Source organism: Plectropomus leopardus, chromosome 1 (assembly GCF_026936395.1).
Source record: "Plectropomus leopardus strain MGB_pleo_1.0 chromosome 1, ASM2693639v1, whole genome shotgun sequence".
Classification (NCBI taxonomy): Eukaryota; Metazoa; Chordata; class Actinopteri; order Perciformes; family Serranidae; genus Plectropomus; species Plectropomus leopardus.
Window position 1 is genome coordinate 32,902,605 of NC_142176.1, and position 18,102 is coordinate 32,920,706.

The 18,102-nt window shown below is 39.7% G+C and overlaps 1 long non-coding RNA gene across 1 annotated transcript in view; it reads right to left on the minus strand.

Moving 5' to 3' along the window:
* LOC148190449 (uncharacterized) overlaps window positions 1-17,991 on the minus strand; it is a 33,128-nt gene extending 15,137 nt beyond the window's left edge. Inside the window, exons 1-4 of the long non-coding RNA XR_015777037.1 lie at window positions 17,935-17,991; window positions 17,200-17,267; window positions 8,902-9,036; window positions 7,535-7,679 (exon numbers count right to left, since the gene is read on the minus strand). This is a non-coding gene — a long non-coding RNA (uncharacterized LOC148190449). The remainder of the gene's footprint in view (window positions 1-7,534; window positions 7,680-8,901; window positions 9,037-17,199; window positions 17,268-17,934) is intronic.
* Window positions 17,992-18,102: the final 111 nt, after the last annotated feature.

The following is an 18,102-nucleotide window of genomic DNA, read 5'->3' on the forward strand; positions in this document are numbered from 1 at the left end:
CTTGAATGTGGGGGGGTGGGGGGTGTTTGGAATGGGTTTGTGAAATACAGAAGGAGCAGTGTGGTGATATGAAGAATTCTGGGAGCCCTGCGTGCCTTTCACAGAGCTTATAAGAAACCCCCAAACATCCACTAGCAAGAGGGAATATGTAAACGTATTACTGAAGTGATTTTTCATTTCTTTCTTATTTTCTATCTTCAAGAATAACTTTACATATACTTTCTTCTCTTTTACCTGATCTTAACATAATGATATATTTACCCTGCAGTCCTATAATATATTGTTTTACACTGTTAACAAATGAGGGGAAAGAGAATTTACTGACTAGAGTTCCAAAATGTATTTCTTAAGACATCTGTATACATATTTTTAATTAAACTATTATTATATTATATTTTATATTTTTTGTTTTTAAGCTTTATGACTGTTAATTTCCACAACTTCACCTGAATCCCACCCTATAAGCCTTTGCATGATTTTACATCATTTAACGATAATGAATAATAACTGTCCAGGATTATCCATTTTTCAAGTTTTCAGCTTCAATAGCTTCCACTGCGGTATGATAAATAATCACACTGTTTTGGATTGTTTTGCTCATGCGCAAATTACGGTATTTGCAAGAAAATAAGCTTTCTATAATTTAGAAATAAACATGTCAAGCAAACTCATTACTTAAAGATCAAATCATATTTTTCTTTTAACAATGATTAAATGTAATGTGTAACCTAAAAGATGTCGCTTGTATTGATGAGACCTCAGAGAATATCACCTGAACATACATTTCACTGCAAGAAACTGTATCCAGCAAAACAGTCTCAGACGATGAGCTACAGATGGCACACAAAATAAGCAATGATAGCAGGCATAGTGGAGAGTTTAGCTGAAGAGCCAGATATCTCTCTCAGGAGTTGGTGGAGACAAAAACAGAGCTAAAAGGAGAGTAAATGTTTGCCTTACACTTGTTAGGTGGCAAGAAACACAACTCCAAATTAATACTTGTGATACTTCTTGTCTTTTGAATATGTGACTGTTTGCTAATGTGTTTTTTCTAATATGATGCGTGTATATAAAGTTTAAAGTGAGGCCGAACTAGAGTGAGGATTAGCCTGGAAACCAGACAAACCTACCAGCTTATATTCTATTTACTATGGCAGATGCACCTGGTCCCACTGCTGTTAAAACAGATTTCCACCCAACCAGGCCTGCTTTGGATGACTCACAACCTTTTATTTGATATAGGGCAGGTTCGATACGATGCCTGAGAATTTGTGGAGCCTTTATGCAGAATGAAAACATGCCATGATGTTTTTTTTGGCTCACTCGCACTGTGACACAGCGGCCAGCATTGCTTCATAAAGAGGAGCAAATTCTAGCGGTAAACAGGACAACATTTGTTCACATAAATTTTGATGCTACACATCACAGCTCAAGTTTATCCATTAATGTCCAGGGGCATTTTGATCTATCTCTGCTAGGCCCAGAGGAAGTGCACCAGGCTTTGAAGCCAATTTTTGTAGTGGCCAAACAGTGTAACATCAGTCCAGTGATGTTCCATGACCCAAAAAAGACCTTTTCCCATTGACTTGCGAGGTGAAAGAGACATCTGTAACTCAGTGGATGCGTTTCTTTAACTTCACAACCTCTGCGATGTAACTCATTTTCACTTTCACCGGAGGTAGCTGTCCTGGCTACGTGTGGTAGTCTCTAGTGTGCTTGCTCTATGGGCCACCTAGAGGCAGTGCTGATCATTTTTTCTACTTTCATACTCTGTAAGAGGTGAGTTTTCAGTCCATAATGACAGATAAATAGCCACTCCTGCAGAGGAAAGTTTATTCCAACATCATCAGAAAAATAGTGAGGAAACTACTGACTTGGACAGTGTCACCATGTGGCCAATGGTGGTAAAATCTATATCTTCCCCAATCAAAGTGGGGTAGATGATAGACGATGGGACTGTGAATCTAGTTATCGCTGAGGTAAAACTAGTGAATGTGCAACCTATGACACAGGAGAACACTGTACCCCCTGTCCAAGTCATTCAGACACCAAAATGATTGAGTTTAAAGTCCACAAGCAGTAGTTCCCTGACTCACAAGAATATACACACATCAGAGCGTAAGTGATGTGATTCAGAGCTATTGTCCTATAATACTGACAAATCCATTTCCAGATTAGTCAGTGTGAAGCTCCAGGTATTGATTATAGACCACAATCACAAATTACCAAGGTGAATCATGTGTCTGCAAAGCCTGCAGATTGAGTAAGCAGTTTGGATAGAAACGAATTGCGTGGTGAATCCTGTGGAATTTCTCATCCCACAAATGGCGGGATGACTCGTGGATGCCCTCGCTGTTGTGCAAAGCCTTTTAAGACCAGGAGTGACATAGCTTGTCCAATCACAGAGGCCTCTGCGGCTGACCATAAAATGCTTCCAGATTTGTCACACACAGACACGCTCACACACACAAACACACACACAGACTCATTGTTCAGAGTTAAAATGCTTCCAGTAAACTCGCATTTATCATGTGAGCACTATTTTTGAGGTAGAACGCAAGGAATGATTTATGGAGGCATTTCGACTTCTCTCTCGCTCACCCTCCATCATGAGCAAAATATGCTGCCGTAAAAGTAAAATACACCCTATGCTACATGGTGAAAATGTACTTACTCATATTTTATTTACTCATGCATTGTGTGACAAGTTGCTATGTGCCAATGGAAAGGCCACTGGCTTTTTGGGAGGTCCAGCTATGAATATAGATTATTTAGATGTGGAGGTTGTGCAGTCCATTAAGATGACTTCAGATAAAGCCAGAGCCTTCAGTGCTCCTGTTTACAAGGACTCCAAAGTCACTTAGTGACTAGGAATTTCTGACATCCTTTTTTTGGGTGCGGGCACCCCCAAGCCAACTCATGCACCCTCCACCTCCTCCTTCACCACTTGTCCCCATCCTTAAATACACGTATTAAAACAACCAGGCCTCCCACTGGCAAAACAGACCCTCCTCCATGGAAAGCATATGTGAACTATTCAGTGGGATGGGTAATTTATTAAAATCGACCTAATTTCCCGTGATATATCAAATCTCTGCCTCAGTAATCGCAAGCCCCATTTCATTGAGCGAATTAGGTGCCCACTGCTCGGTGCGATCAGAGGCCTGGAAAATGAGGCCTGGGCTGGTATTAGAGAGTGTTCACAGCCTGCTAATGGTCGGGGGATGAAATAGATTTCCAAAACATTCATTACAGTTCAGCGACAAAGTCGACCAGCCAAATATAAGCACACAGTCATCGCCATCATTACAGAGGCCTGTTTAAACAGACATGACGATGGACGATTTGTGAGATGGAGGTCCTGGTGTGCTGGGCTAAGGAGAAGCTTATACTGCTCTATTTTGTCATATAATCAGAAACCAGGGTTGGGTTTGATAAAAATCCATTAAAATCGGGAAGATTTAAAAATTCAAACACGAAAGATCTTTTGAATTTCAAGCATTTAGCTTAAACTTTCATTAAGAAAGACTGACAAACCCTATCCTAATGAATTTTGTATCAGTTACTGAAAAAAAAAATATTTATAAACATTCACATAATGGCCAAAAAGTGTAATTACACCGACGTAATGCCCTGCTGGCCACAAAGACTTTTCCCCATTGAGTTACATGGCGAAAGAGATGTCCGTAAACCAGTGGATACATCTTTTGAGCATCACAACCCCTGCAAAATGATTCCTTTCACTATTAGGGTTTTAATACTTGGTCCAATAACATTTTGAAAGCTTAAAACAGCTGCGCGATTACAATAATTTTATCCCCATTCAAGTTAGTGCTAAACCAAAAGTTTGGCGCTTGCTCTGCACAGTGTGGAAGTAGTGTCAAACGTCCTTAGATCTTCCTGATAATTGTATACACAGCATTTGAACCATTTTTGCATCATGTGCCACTGAGCAACTTTCATTAGAATGAACGAGTCCCCCCGTTCAACGCTGTATCAAGTTCTCCTAATACATCAATGCTGCAGGCAGGTAGAAGTTTGTTTGCTTACAGATGTTACGGTTCGCAATAGAGACAGACGTCTCAAAAAGAGCTTAAAAGTTCATTTTTGCAAAAGACAGATCAGTTTAAGTTTCTATTCCCTCTAACTAGCTAAACTAGATGGGTATTCACTACACTGTAATAGAGCCATATCAGAAATTTAACGTCGGTTGGGAACAGCTGATTGGTCCTTGCTCCCCCCTGTGCATGGCACGGGAAACAACAACTAACGAAGTTGAACTTCAGTCTGACTCTAAAATGAGTCGTGCAACTCAAAAGCTGGGTCATAAACTGGCCCAGGTTGTACAGTGTATGCCCAGCTTTATGGTATAAGTACATGAAATGCAATGGGGAAGCCAGAAACTCTAAATCAGGATAAATTTCAAGATATCACATAACAGCAGAGTACACAAGCAAGACTGTATCATTTGATACAGCTGGATGGAAAGATGACTGATAACATCACTCTTTAACATTAGGAGTTCATCCTGTCTTAACATCTAACAGAGGATGACAGTAATCTATTCCAGGATCCTGATCAGCAACATAAATACTGGAATCCAGTTATTAATGCGGTCTCTCACACACACCATGGCGCCAAACTGAGTGCTCTGCCCTCAGCTTCAGTTTGAACAAATGACCTAAATGCAAAAAAATGGCTAGAATAAAATGTTTATGTCTTGGTCGTGTTAAATGCAATCTTTCTAAAAACTGTTCACAGCCCAGCAGAAAGTGGATAACTACAAGTATAGTTCTCCTCACATCTAGCCAAACCTCAGAGACCATTTTTGCGTGGAAACAGACAAAGCCTGGTCATTGTCATGTTGTTCTGCTTGTTTTGGGGTTGAGGCTAAATTAGTTGCAACTGAGTTTGAGGTCCCGGGACGGCACGCTCCCACGATGTTTGGGCCACCATTTGTCATTATACAATTTGTCGGTACTGTTTTCAACAAACAGGAAGTCACTTAAAACTAGTGGAGGACCTGGCAGGGACGTGTGTCCTCCGACAGGCTCATAGAAGAAGACTGATGGGATTGGACAGATTCAAGATGGTGCGTTTATATCAGATGGCTGGGACTTTTCCCTCCCCAATTTTTTTTTCTGAGGAAGGAGCCAGCAAACTTGGACAGCCTACCAGCCACAATAGCGCGTGAGAGATCTATCCCACAAAAAACATTGTCATTCTTGTACTCCTTATGCCTCTGGTTTTTCTCCTGAAACACAAGCATCCACGAGTTCCAATAACTGAAGCAGCATTTTGGTTTGTATTCCAAGATTTCCATTATTTCCTTTCCTTGTCTTCCAGTGGTTCCAGCTGGTGTTGTTGGATTACATATTGCAGCATGATCCTTAGGGAAGGCATTGTTATAGAAGTTGGGTCTACTGCACTAGAATCTATTCTGACTCCATTCAACAGCCTCCCTGTCTTAACACCACAGCTGTCAGCAATGTCACTACATGATGAGCCGTGACACCACCGAATCTAGCAACGCTTTGTCACCCTGATACACTTAAGCATTGGTTACAGAGCTCTGGCTCGGCAAAGACATGCTGTCAAGTAAGGAAAGACCATTATCTGCAATAGATACAAAAGTACAGGGGATCCCTGCAGACACAGAGATGATTAAGGGCTAAGTGTCATTCCTCCTGTCTTGGTGTATTTTTTTTAAAAGCTCTATCTCTTACTGTCCTTTTTACAGTGTGCCTCAGACTTATTGCCCTATCCCTCATGCCTACTTTGAAGGGACACAGACTCTGACAACCATGTTGGGGTATTATCCTGAGGTACCGGCCCTGGTCGTACACCACTTCCCCTCGAAACAACCGAAGATGGGCAAAATATGAGATTAAATCAGTGTGAGGATTTACATCGATGTGGAAAGCTATCAGTGGTGAGCACAGGGACAGCTAAGTGTGAGTGGGATTTGCAGTGATGGGAAAGTATTTGGGGAATGCACACACAAGAATTGGGGTCTTGGTTCTGGGGGCCAAAATAATGTAGCTAAGCCTCGTTGACACGGGTCTGGCTATCGGTGTCTGATTTCCCAATGACGGTTCCGCTAGCATGCCACTAAAACTGCCTGATTTAGAAGTGTGATTCCCTCTGGGGCCAGTCACGCTCACCGATTAAGCACTCAAGGTACTGTGGGGCATTTTGAATAAAGGTGCCTATAAATATACTTTATCAGAAATCTCGGGAAGAAATGCAATCTGGATTCACACTTTTTCATACATCCATATCTAGAAAATCCCTAGAATTAAAACAGTACTGCATTCAGTGCCTTGCTTAAGGAATTTTTAATGAGGTTACAGCACTAGCATTTTGGGGAATATATCCAGTAACTTTTTCACTAACAGTAAGATAGATCCCACTCTCATGTCTATCCTGTAAATATGTTACAGCTGGTGGGTGGTTAGTTTAGTTTAGCACAAACACTGGAAATAGGGGCAAACAGCTTGTCTGTCTCTGTTCAAGTAAGAATCTCCAACTACCAGTACCTTTACAGCTCACTTATCAACAAGATGTGTCAAACTGACAGTTTGATGTGAGCATTCATTTTATGAAGTCTCAAATGGGTGCCTAACAATGGCCAAGAAGTCAACACCTTGTGGATGTGAATTGTTTTTTTACACTTTGGTTTTTGTACAGATTAACGAAACAAGCACACACAGCACATACACAGCTTCTCTTGGTAGTCCTATATTCAGGAGTAAAATGTGTTTGGCGAGGGGGCTGACCAGGGGCTTTTCTAAGGTTTGATGACACTCAGGGCAAGTATTTTATGTATATTTTGATGCTAATACTTTTTCACTGTTAGTTGAATGATATATTGATTGCATGAATTTAACTGTAACAGAGTATTCCTACTTTGTAGTATTACTACTTTTACTTATGTAAAATATCTGAATCGCCTACTTCTTCTACCACTGTATGTTAATGTATTAAATGGATTTACTGTCACTTAATTTACTTCGATCAGAAACAGGTCATGCAGTTAAGTGTGTGCATTGTTCACCTCTCCATCATGTGCTGATGTCTGTCTGTCTGTCTGTCTGTCTGTCTTTCCATTGCAACTTTAAGAAAGTGTGTTCGCGCACAGAATTTTCTTCTGTTGTAAAATGAATGAGTCTTTTACAAATGGCAAAGTCTGGGGCTGAAAAATGAAGCCAACACACCCATGTGGGTGTCTTATTTTCATCACTGCCAACTGGAGCCAACCGGAACTGGAGCTGATAAATATATATATAACTACTGCAGAGTCATTTGTCCCAGGAGTCAATACTGATTGAAAGAAAGCAGCACCCTCTTGGGCTGAGGACCCAACCCAATAGTGCCAAAAATAGCCACTTGGGGCTGGCTCCAAATGTTCAGCTTTACAGCAGAAATAAACATGTTTACTGCCCGTTCATTAAAAAAAAAAAAAAAAGTTGGTCGCTATAGCTAATTGTCATATTCATGTCAACCGTACAAGGCATACATTTTAAGAACTCACCTGACTGGCTGTCTGCAAGGTGTCACCACAATCTATGATTCAGATCCATTCCTTTCTCCTCCACAGCTCCACCTTCTTGTCCAAATTTGGTCACTTCTTCCTCCAAAAATCCAAGATGGTGATGCCCAAAACGTTGATCTCGAGGCTTCATAACAGGGAACCACATACATATGAGTTACTTAATTGTCGCTACATACATTACTTTTATACAGTTCATGTTGGAGCCACACAATAATGTTTCACAACATGACTTGGGGCAGAAGGTTGGGTCAAATCAATATTACCCTTCTGTGCAGCTGATCTGATGTGTTTGGGGCACAGTCTTAAGAGCACAGTAAGTGCACAGTAAGAGAGTAAGTACCAGACTTCCTTAAAAAATGCTGAGTTTTATGAGTTATTGAGTCAGGAGGAACTTCACAAACTTTGTGACACCCTGTCTACAATAAAGTCTTCATTATTTGTCCCCTCTTGTAAATTCAGTGGCTGTTTTGACATGCAGGCCGCCCAAGTAGAGCCAATGTGCTGAAGATGAGCCCTGACCAGCCCTGGCCCGGTTGAATCCCTGCTTGTATTAACAGACACAAGACGGGTATTGATCTTTTTGTCTCTCCACCAGAAAGTGAAATAACTTATTTCCTAAAATGTTAAACAATTTCTTAAAGCAAGAGTTATGATTTGCATAACTTGTTCATTTTGCCTGCCCCAAACTCTGCAGCCAGTTTGAGTGAATGGGAAATCTTCTCCAACCTCCCAGCTACCATGAGCCCATCTAACAGTCAGAAGAGTGGCATTAGTATTCACAGAGACAGACAGACAATCAGGCTCCAGTTTTATCACTCAGCATTTGTAAGAATCAGATCTGAGACGCAGCAGTATCAATAAAAGATCTCATTTCCAGACGCACTTGAACAACTGCGCCTCTTTCAACCTACACTGTGGGTATCAATTGTGCACTGAATAATGAAAAGCAATTATGTAGCTAAACAAAGCCATGGCCGTAATGGGCTTGTTTTATTTTTATCCACAAAATGAAAATAGATTCTGCGGCTGTGTGTGGTTTTCTTTTTCGAGATCCTGTGGGTCATGCTCAGGACATGCTCTTCCTAACACCAGTCTGCCGACACAAATATTGTGATGGAGGTTCCAATCCAGATGAATTAGGAAGCGAGTTAGCATGAATGCGTGGCACAGCGGCAGACAATCTGGCTGAAACGAGGGGGAAACAGAAGTCGGCTGCTTGGATTGTGTCTCGATTAATTATTCAACAACCAGATTCTCTATCCAATGACCCCGGTAAAGAAGCACAAATTATTTAGCGAGCTGCCACATCAGCGCTTGGTGTGAAGACATGAAGCATGGGCTCTCACCGAGGTATCATAGGAGGCATGCGAACCTCCGCTCAGGCTGCTTGCCGCATGACACACGGCCTCGTGGGTATTGATGGCTGTATCAGGGTACAGAGGTACGGTTTCTCTCACCGGTCACCCATCCAGCAGCTCGGCCTGATAAGGAGGAAAGTAATGTACGCTCTTGTTACCAACAGTAAATGGTTCAGATGCAACGATTGAAGAGTGTTTTTCCAAAATCTAATATCATGTTTAAAAAAGTGACACCAACTCCTCCAAAACAACTGACTGCACATGGTTGAAACAAATGTCAGTACTTGTTACAAGGGAAAGCAGAAGTATTTGCTGGGCAACACGGTAACGTTTCTGCAGATAAAATCCTCTATATTTAAAGGTATACTACGCAGGATTGTTGGTTGCTGTTTATAACCACGATCGCCAGCGAAAGTGAAAGTAAACACTCGTTTCACATTTCGCCTCCCTTTATTTGTGTCTTTTTCTGTGCTGTGTCTCTTGGATGCCTGCAGCTTACAGTCTGCAACGTTACCTGAGCGCTGTTGGAGTACAAGCCCATAAACATCCCGAATACAGAAAAGAAGAAAATACAGGTCGAGGGCAGATCTCTTTAGAAAAATACACCACAGCATGCTTCTAGTGTTAAATAAAGAGTTAAATGAGGGATTATGTCTGTTTAAGTATATATACTTACAAAACACAAAACACTTGTATACAAGTGTTTTCGTTTCTTTTGTTTTGTTTTCAGAAAGTCCTGCATAGTATATCTTTAACGGAGCGGCAAAAATGCGCATTTTAAGATAACTCTTTATAAGAAAGTGAGGCTAAACCCAAGCTCACTCTGCATGGATGACAGTGTTCTTTTTGGTGTCTGCTAGTCATGTTTCCATAATCTAAATATGGAATTTTATTTTGTGGATAACAATGAAATATGTTGATGTGTTTCTGTAGCAGTGTCACCAAGACAAAGTCCTGAACTTAATGACATACAGTGAAATGAGACAGCCACGTCTGACAGTGTGATTGTCACCCTGTTATTTTTGTTGCTCTTAAAAAGGCTATATACTTTCCACAGCCACTCCAAATGTGTTAAAATTTCAGAGTGTGCCAGACAGAGCAAGAGAGAGAGAGAGAGACTGAAGAGAGAGGGGACAGACCGTTTGCATACACACACGCGCAGGTGTATGTGTGTTTGTACACTGTGACTGTGATAGGGAGTTAGCCTTGATCTTGTTAGTGGTGATTGGGGTCTCTGTGAGACCTCACACACTGGGCTGTGGGTGTAATTGCCCCTGGCAGGCCGGCCTGTAACCATGTGGAAGCTTAGGGAAGAGGAATGGGGAGGAGAGTACGGGGCCTTTGTTTGTGGCAGCCGCCACATGTCTGCCTGTGTGGCAGCGCCGAGCTCCCGGGTGTGGAGGCTTGGCTTTGGGGAGATGATTGTTATAGCACTGGTGTTGGCTTTAAAAATGCCTTTTTAATGGGAATGCATTTCACAGGCAAGAGCAAAGAGGTCTGGGAAGCCAACATCACAGCGGCAGGGTACAGAAGTTCAGCATGTGCTTGTGCTGGAAGACGGTTCATCAGTGGAAACAGCCTGCCATCTGCTGCTGGACACAAGAATAACAAATTGGTACTTGAAATGCTCTCCAGTCTTGTATTTTTCAGGGGTTTGCTCTTCTAAAAAAAACCTTTATTTGACAGACATATGCAATTTCTGCATGTGAAAAAGAAATAAAATCCTCAAATGTTGGCATGTAAAATTACCCTAAACTCAAATGCACAACACACATACACAAAGTAACATTATTTTTAATAGTTTTTTGGGGACATTATTTAATTAAATTTAAAATATTTGGGTAAAATATTTTTCACCTACCCCCTTTTCATCAATTCTCTGTTATATATTGCTTTTCCACACACTTATTCTGCATGTAAACAAACATAACGCATATGTCATCAGTCGTGTAACTGTGGTTGTAAAGTAGCTTAATTAAAGATCCATTCAATACATGACCTTTTCCACTTACCTCGAGCACTTTCAACGCTTTTCCTTAATGAACAAATGAATTATGCAGTAACCTAGGCTCAGCCAACAAAAGGCATTTGCTGCCTAATGTGTTTGCCTAAACAGCAGTGAAGAGCAGGCCTACCTTTTAAGTGGATAAGGTACCTCTGTTCAGCTTGCGGTAAGTGTCTAGTTTAATTTAATTCAATAATCCTGATAAATGAAATAAATCCCTTTTGGGACATCCATTCCTTGAGTAGTGAGATAATATAAAATGAGGTTCACAGAGAAAAAATTAGAACATTATGGTTGATTGAGCTTTCACAAAAAGCAGAAATATTAATACAGAGATCTTCTTTATGTTTATAATTTTGCAATAATGAATGAGGGCATCCATGTGGAAAACAATCAGAGCTCGAAATGGATGACAGTGATTGTGAGGCTTAGTGAAAGAATGCATTAGCATTTTCACACACTCCCAATGCAAATTGTTTCACTTAAACTTTTTAAATACCATTTTGTGTTCTGACTTAATTTTAATAAGTTTGCAGATAAGGAAGCATAAGCATTGACTTGAAAGGCAGATCGTGAGTCTCTGCAACACATTTATTCACCATTTGATTCATGAGAGGAAAGGGGAAAATTGAAAAGAATGAAAGAACATGATCTTCTCAGAGAAATAATACATTTTGTGCTGAATCAAGATTATTTAAATATAATAAAAATATCCATATCAAACATTAATTTGAATTCAATGTAGATGCTTGTATAATTGAATGCACCACTCTGCACAAATTAAAAATGGGCCTTTCTGGAGGCTGGCGCTGCTTATATTGAAAATGTTTTACTTATACCCATGCAGTTTTGCTTGGGCTGAAATCCATTTAATAAAACATGTTTTGTGCTATATGTATTTATTATATTAAAAGGCTACAGTAACTTTGTTTTTGTATGGCTCAGCTAAAATAGTGAGGATTTTCAGCATAGACCCAAACACATAAATATGATATATAGTTCATCAGATTTTTTTTCTTTTTTAATAAAAACTAATACCTGTATTTGTATATAACAAATGCAGGGTGAGTTAAGATAATAAATTAAACTTATAGAAGCAATAAGTTGAATGGGCATAAAGATGCCAAGAGTTGAAACAGCACCACCAAATCTTTTGATCATTTTGTAAACGTCAAGAGGATTTTAATTCATTAACTGTGTTCTCGTCTTAGGGAACCTGTCAGTGATCTCACTGTAAATAATGGCCCTGCTGTACGTCTAACTCTGCTGTTCTTCTGCTCTACCTGTGTATAACCACGGTGAACTGTTTTTATTTAACCCCTCTTTCCCCCCTTACAGACATATCACTTGTTTCCGGCAACTGCAGCCTCTTGTAAGTCAAATTGATTGAGTCGTCCTTGAACATCTGTTGTTCAGCCAAGCCTCAAAGGTAATCCCGCTAATGGCCCTCTAAGCTATCCACATAAACACACACATAAATAAAAATGTTTCCAAAGAGATTTGGTCATTGACTCGCTGCTAATCAATTCTGCAGCCGCATCTGTTGATGAAGGTTTGGGAAGTACAGAGCAAGATATATGTAGCGATCAATGCCTGGCACTACACTGGGCTGGGCAATGAGTGACAGTCACAGCTCCGCCGGGAGTCAACATTTACACACAGATGGACCAGGCCCGTCGGATGTCTTGGCAAAAGGCTGCTGTACACACACACACATACACGCACACAAAACAGTGAAACACTGACCGACAGAATGTTGTCCATCAACGACACAAGAGGGAAAATTACGGGCTCGCGTGAAGCGGAGTCAGTAAAGTGAAGAAGTGGCATTCCATAATTTGAGCTCTGGCACAGACTGATATGACTGCTGTTGGACGACCGCCACCTCACAAAGCCAGTGTTTCAAGATTTTTGACAGAACTGGAAAAGGGCTTCTCAAATAGCTGGCCGGGTGCATTTTTTTATATTTTGTCACAGGTTTAAATTTACTTTTTTGTATCCAGGATGTACGCCTTTAGTTTAAAGTAAACAACAACTGAACCACAACATGGTTAATGCTAAAAAAAAAAGTCTTAGCTCATACAAAGGAATCAAAATGCTGCACTGGTAATTGTTACAGCACCATCCTGCATCTGGCCTATTTTTATGGATGTCGCGATTGGATCGGAAGGATGTTTATAGGGCCCGATCAATGCATTTTTTAAGTGATCAGGCTCGATTATTTTGAGCACATGCCCCAACCGACCCTTTCTTTACATCCATGGTCACACAGGTCATAAACAAATAGCCCGATTTGCAGCAGATAATGTATTTTTTTCTTGTAATGTTGCTACTCCAATAAGTAGAAAAGTGATTTCTTTGTCATGTTCAACTTAAGCTTCTACAGCACTTTAAGTGAGAGTCAATTTTTTTGTTGTTCATTTTTAGTTCATTTGTTTTACTATAATGCTGTGTCAAGCGTGATTGTGCCTGAATTTTATTTTGATGTGACTGAGAAATGCTAAAGTTACGCTATAACACTACTTTGAAGTGGAATTGTGATTATATTACTTATTTATAGTGTTCTGTACTTTTATTTTAATGCTACACTAAGTCGATGTGAGAGCAATTTCAGAAGACATATCTTAGTTTGTTTACTTTGTTGTTTTTTTGAAAAACAAATGCTGCACTGAGTGGAATTGAGATAAGGGCATATAAAATATTTTTAGTTTGTTTACTTTGTTATTTTGTAAAAGATTTAAAATTAAAAAAAACCTTAGGGAACTTTTTGGAGGCAGATATATTTTTATTATCCAGGTAAATACAAGGATTGGATGATTATCAAATCATTGCCATTTCATTTTATCAAAATACTTCTGTCCAGTTAGACTGAAGAAGCCCACAGCTTTCCACTTTTGAATGATGACAAACATAAAGGACAAAAAAAATAGCTGCTGCCTCAACATTACACTCGTGGGGGAGACAGTCAGAAATTTCTCCAACACCTGTGCTTACAGCTAGAGAAATATCTGCATATGACAGACCAAGCTGGGCTTTTTTGGATCACTCCTGCTGCCAAGCAATATTCATAAATTTAATTTCCAATCTGCTCTCCTTTTATTAGTTTGGGTGTTATTAAATGAGATTGCTTCATCTTAATATAATATATTTCCAGGGCCTGTGAATGTGGCTAGGAGCTGATATTCAAATTCAATAACATGGCCTGTACTTAGTGCATGGCACTAATAAATGCCAATGTATGATGCATATGAAGACGGGGCTCAGCGTGGAAGTCGTAGCGGGCAATAATAATGCTGTGAATGTCGTTCAGAGGTGAGATATGCCTCTCTCCAGCCCTGCACTCCCATGCTCATATGCCTCAAGAAGCCCAGGTGACCTACATATAGAGATAGGCGGGATGGGAGTGCTGAAGAGAGGAGAGGCGGCTGTTCATATTTCCATGTTTGTTATTAACTAGACCAGACAAATCCCCGAAGAATGTAGACACTAGCTTTGGCACTGTGCGTCAGGGAGAGGACTATGTAAATCACAACTGTGTGACTGACCTTTAACCTCTCCATTGGACATTGGAAGAGACTGACCTGCTGGATCCAACTTTGAATAGATATTAATAGTTTGGTGTTGGAGAACGATAAACAAACGATCAAGACGCAACAGTATGTAGTAGCTTGGTTGCAGTGTCTCACCTCTTGGCCTCTGCGGGGTTAAAACTTGACGTCTCCCTTCTTCCTATTTTATCGCTGTAACCCGACAACTACTATTGCAAAGATTGCAGCTTAGGAAGCTTAGCTGCAGCAGCGAGTGACCTTTACTTTTATTATGAAAATTTCTATTTCATCATTATTATAGAGTGAAATCTATGCATATGATCAGCACAATGGATTTCTTTTTCATTAGTTGTGTAAAATGCCACTCAGTGAGTGGAGGGGCAGCCGGGGCTGCCTGCCAGATTACCCCTCTCCCCCACTGAAGGGATCTGACAATTGGAATTAATATGCGTGGAGCTTTCCCTCCCCATTTGTTGGCTGAGGTTTTCCAGGAAACTTTATCAGGGGTAACATTATCGAGAGCTTTGCCAAGAGCTTCTTCATCATGCTCACATCCGAGCCTGCCCAACACTTGTCACTGTCAATCATAAGGTGATAATACACAGATGATTCTCTCATTTGGTTTAATAAAATCTCCAGGCTTATTTCAACTGCAGTCATTACAGCAAATAATTGCTGCATTGAGGTTTTAGCCAGGCCATAGCCTCCGGGATAAGGAAAGACTACTGCTATATGAAGGATTTTGCTGATGTTTTTTTTTTTTTTCGTATGCTTTACTCCCCAGTTGTTCATATTTCTAAAATGAATATTACATTTGAATCTAGATTTGGCTTTCCTTATTCAAACTAACATTGTTATTGCATATTATCTGGACGTGGAGTCATCTTTTTTCACTTTTTTATGTGTGCACTGTCAAGACAGGTTGCACCAGGGACTGCCAATTGTAATTCTTAACTGTCATTTAAACCAAATTGTAGGCCTGAATCGGCGGGCCTAAAATTCTCTGAAGAAATGCGCTGACAGAAGGGAACATATTTCATGTTAAATTTAAATTCCAGCTGAAGGCATGTAGCTGGAAAATGCTGCCGAAACCACAGTATATATTAATCTTTCAGACAGGAACAATCAGACAATAAAACATCCTGTGACATCATTGATCTACATAGCAAATATAAAAAGGGATCTGATGCTGATATGATGCTTACTATTCAAATGTGTGCCAAAAAAATGCAGTACTGTAACTTCCAGTTGCGCCTTGCACTTATCAGCATCAGGTTTCTTTTTACCTTTTATCACTCATATATATCTGAATTTAGATCAAACTTAATGCCAAGGAAGGGTATGTTATTTGACCTATACCAATAGCTGCAAATTTTCCAGTATAAAAGCAAATCAAGCTCCAGTGGGTCACATATTCAATTAGTTAATCCAATCTTCACACTTTAATTATATTCATTAGTATATCTGTTTGACCAAACAAGGTCATAATAGTTGATTAGATAAGGATTCAATGGCAAAGACAAAAAACTCATTACAAAAGCAGTGGCGTGGATATTTGCACCCTTGTTTGTGTCAGACAGTTTGACTCAATGTCGATGAAGGCAAAGCAGGCATAAACTTATTTGTTTTGAGGTGGTCTTTGATTTGTACATGTCAAAAGAGTGATGGTGACCTTGCGTTATTGGCTGCCCCAATAAAGAAGCAGGACACTAATTACCTTTGTCAGTGAAGTGTACTTGGGACAATATACAATCAGATAACAATAATAGAGTCAATAATTTGTATTTACTCTGAAACTTGGACAATGTCATTTCTCCCAATTAATGCAATCACCCATGCAGTAAATTAGTTTTTTTTCTCACCCAGAAAAATAATTAGGGGTAATTGTTAGGAAATCAATCAATCAGCAGAATGAACTGCCAATGAAGCGTGGTCAACGCTAAAGAAATGTGTGACACAGATGGCTTGGATGCACCTTACCCTCAAGGGACTTTTGCTGTGCAGAACACCGAAACATTCAAATTAAGCCAATAAAAAAGTGTGTATTATTTTCATGTTTATCAAAGTGCCCTGAAGCACTTTTAGGGGACTCTGATATCTTCTGTGAAAACTGAACAGATAATGTATTGGATGAAAAGAAACCAAAAAGACAATGACCAGATGTCTCTGCAGTCCTCTAGCTCTTTTGTAAACCTTTAAAAAATGCATATTATTATTATTATTTAATAATTATATTAACAATAAAGTCTACTTAAAAAATCTTTAACTAGTTTCAGCAGCAAAAACAACTCTAATAAGCCTTTTCATACAATGAAAACTATTCATGTCAAAGTTTAATAAAAAGTTAAATATTTCAAAAATTATTATAGCTTTGATGGGGATTTTTGCCTTTAATAGATAGGTCAGGAGATTGCTAACGTGAAAGCGGGAGAGAGAGGGGAAGACATGCAGCAAAGGGCCGCAAACCGAAATCGAACAAGCAGCCGCTGCAGCAAGGACACAGCCTTCATGTATGGGATGCCTGCAGTTGAATTACTAGCCTACTTAACTGAGCTGTTTGATTAAAACTGGGGTGTCCAAACATTTTAAATATGGGGGTCGGATTAAATAATGTGAAAATAGCTGCGAGCCAGCTGCTTCTTGCATCATATGTTTTTTTATATTTTTTTTAATCACATACAAATTACACAAATGCAACTGTTTCATCTTTAAGTGATCAAGTATTCAACTTACCACTGTTCCTGAAAGTGGTGGCCCTCGCTGTCGACTCACTGCTTATTTGCCATTGCCATGTCTGCAACCTTGCAAGAAATATCTGGTGTTAGGCCACTGTTTATTTGCTTATTTACTGTCTGTTTCTGAAAACATATTAGTTTCATCTAGCTACATACTTCCTACTTTTACAAACTGTATGGTGGTCATGAGGTTAATAAAAATAAATACGAAGTGATCTTGCTTGATTAACAAATATTATGTTCATCATAGTATATATACAAGACAAGCTAAAGGCCGTTAAAATCAGTCGGAGGGCCACAATTAGCCTCCAAACCAGACTTTGGATATGACTGCATTCAAACATGGTTACATGACAAGATGGCAACCATAGACAGGCCATCGCAACAGGGTGACAGACAATAGCCAGTGGACATTTTTTCAGACATTTTGACATGTCATTGTAATTAAAGCACAGGTAGCCTAATCAATAACTCAATCAACTGCTTTCCATTTTGATAAGCCGGTATGAAGGCCCTGTATTTTGCATTCTGGGTTGATGCTATGGCTAACTGGGATTGGACCTGAGCCATTTTTAATGTTATTAGTTCAACTTGTGCCTTTCCTGCTATGTAAAGGAAAAAGTTGTTTCTTTGTTGTTTCTTAATATGTTTGTTTCTTTCTTTTGTTTTTCATTCTTTGTTCATTTCTTTGTTTCTTTTACTAAAGAAACGGGGCAATTTGTAGGCTTCTTACCGTTTGAGTGACAGCAAACCCTGGTGTACCTACTTTTTCCACACACTAAAGCTCGCACTCCCTTTCACGTGACGGACACACCAGCAAATCAAATGGCAGGATATTTATTCCGAGAACCAATGAAAATCCGTAGTTTTCCAACGAAACGCCCCTCATTATGTTAGATTG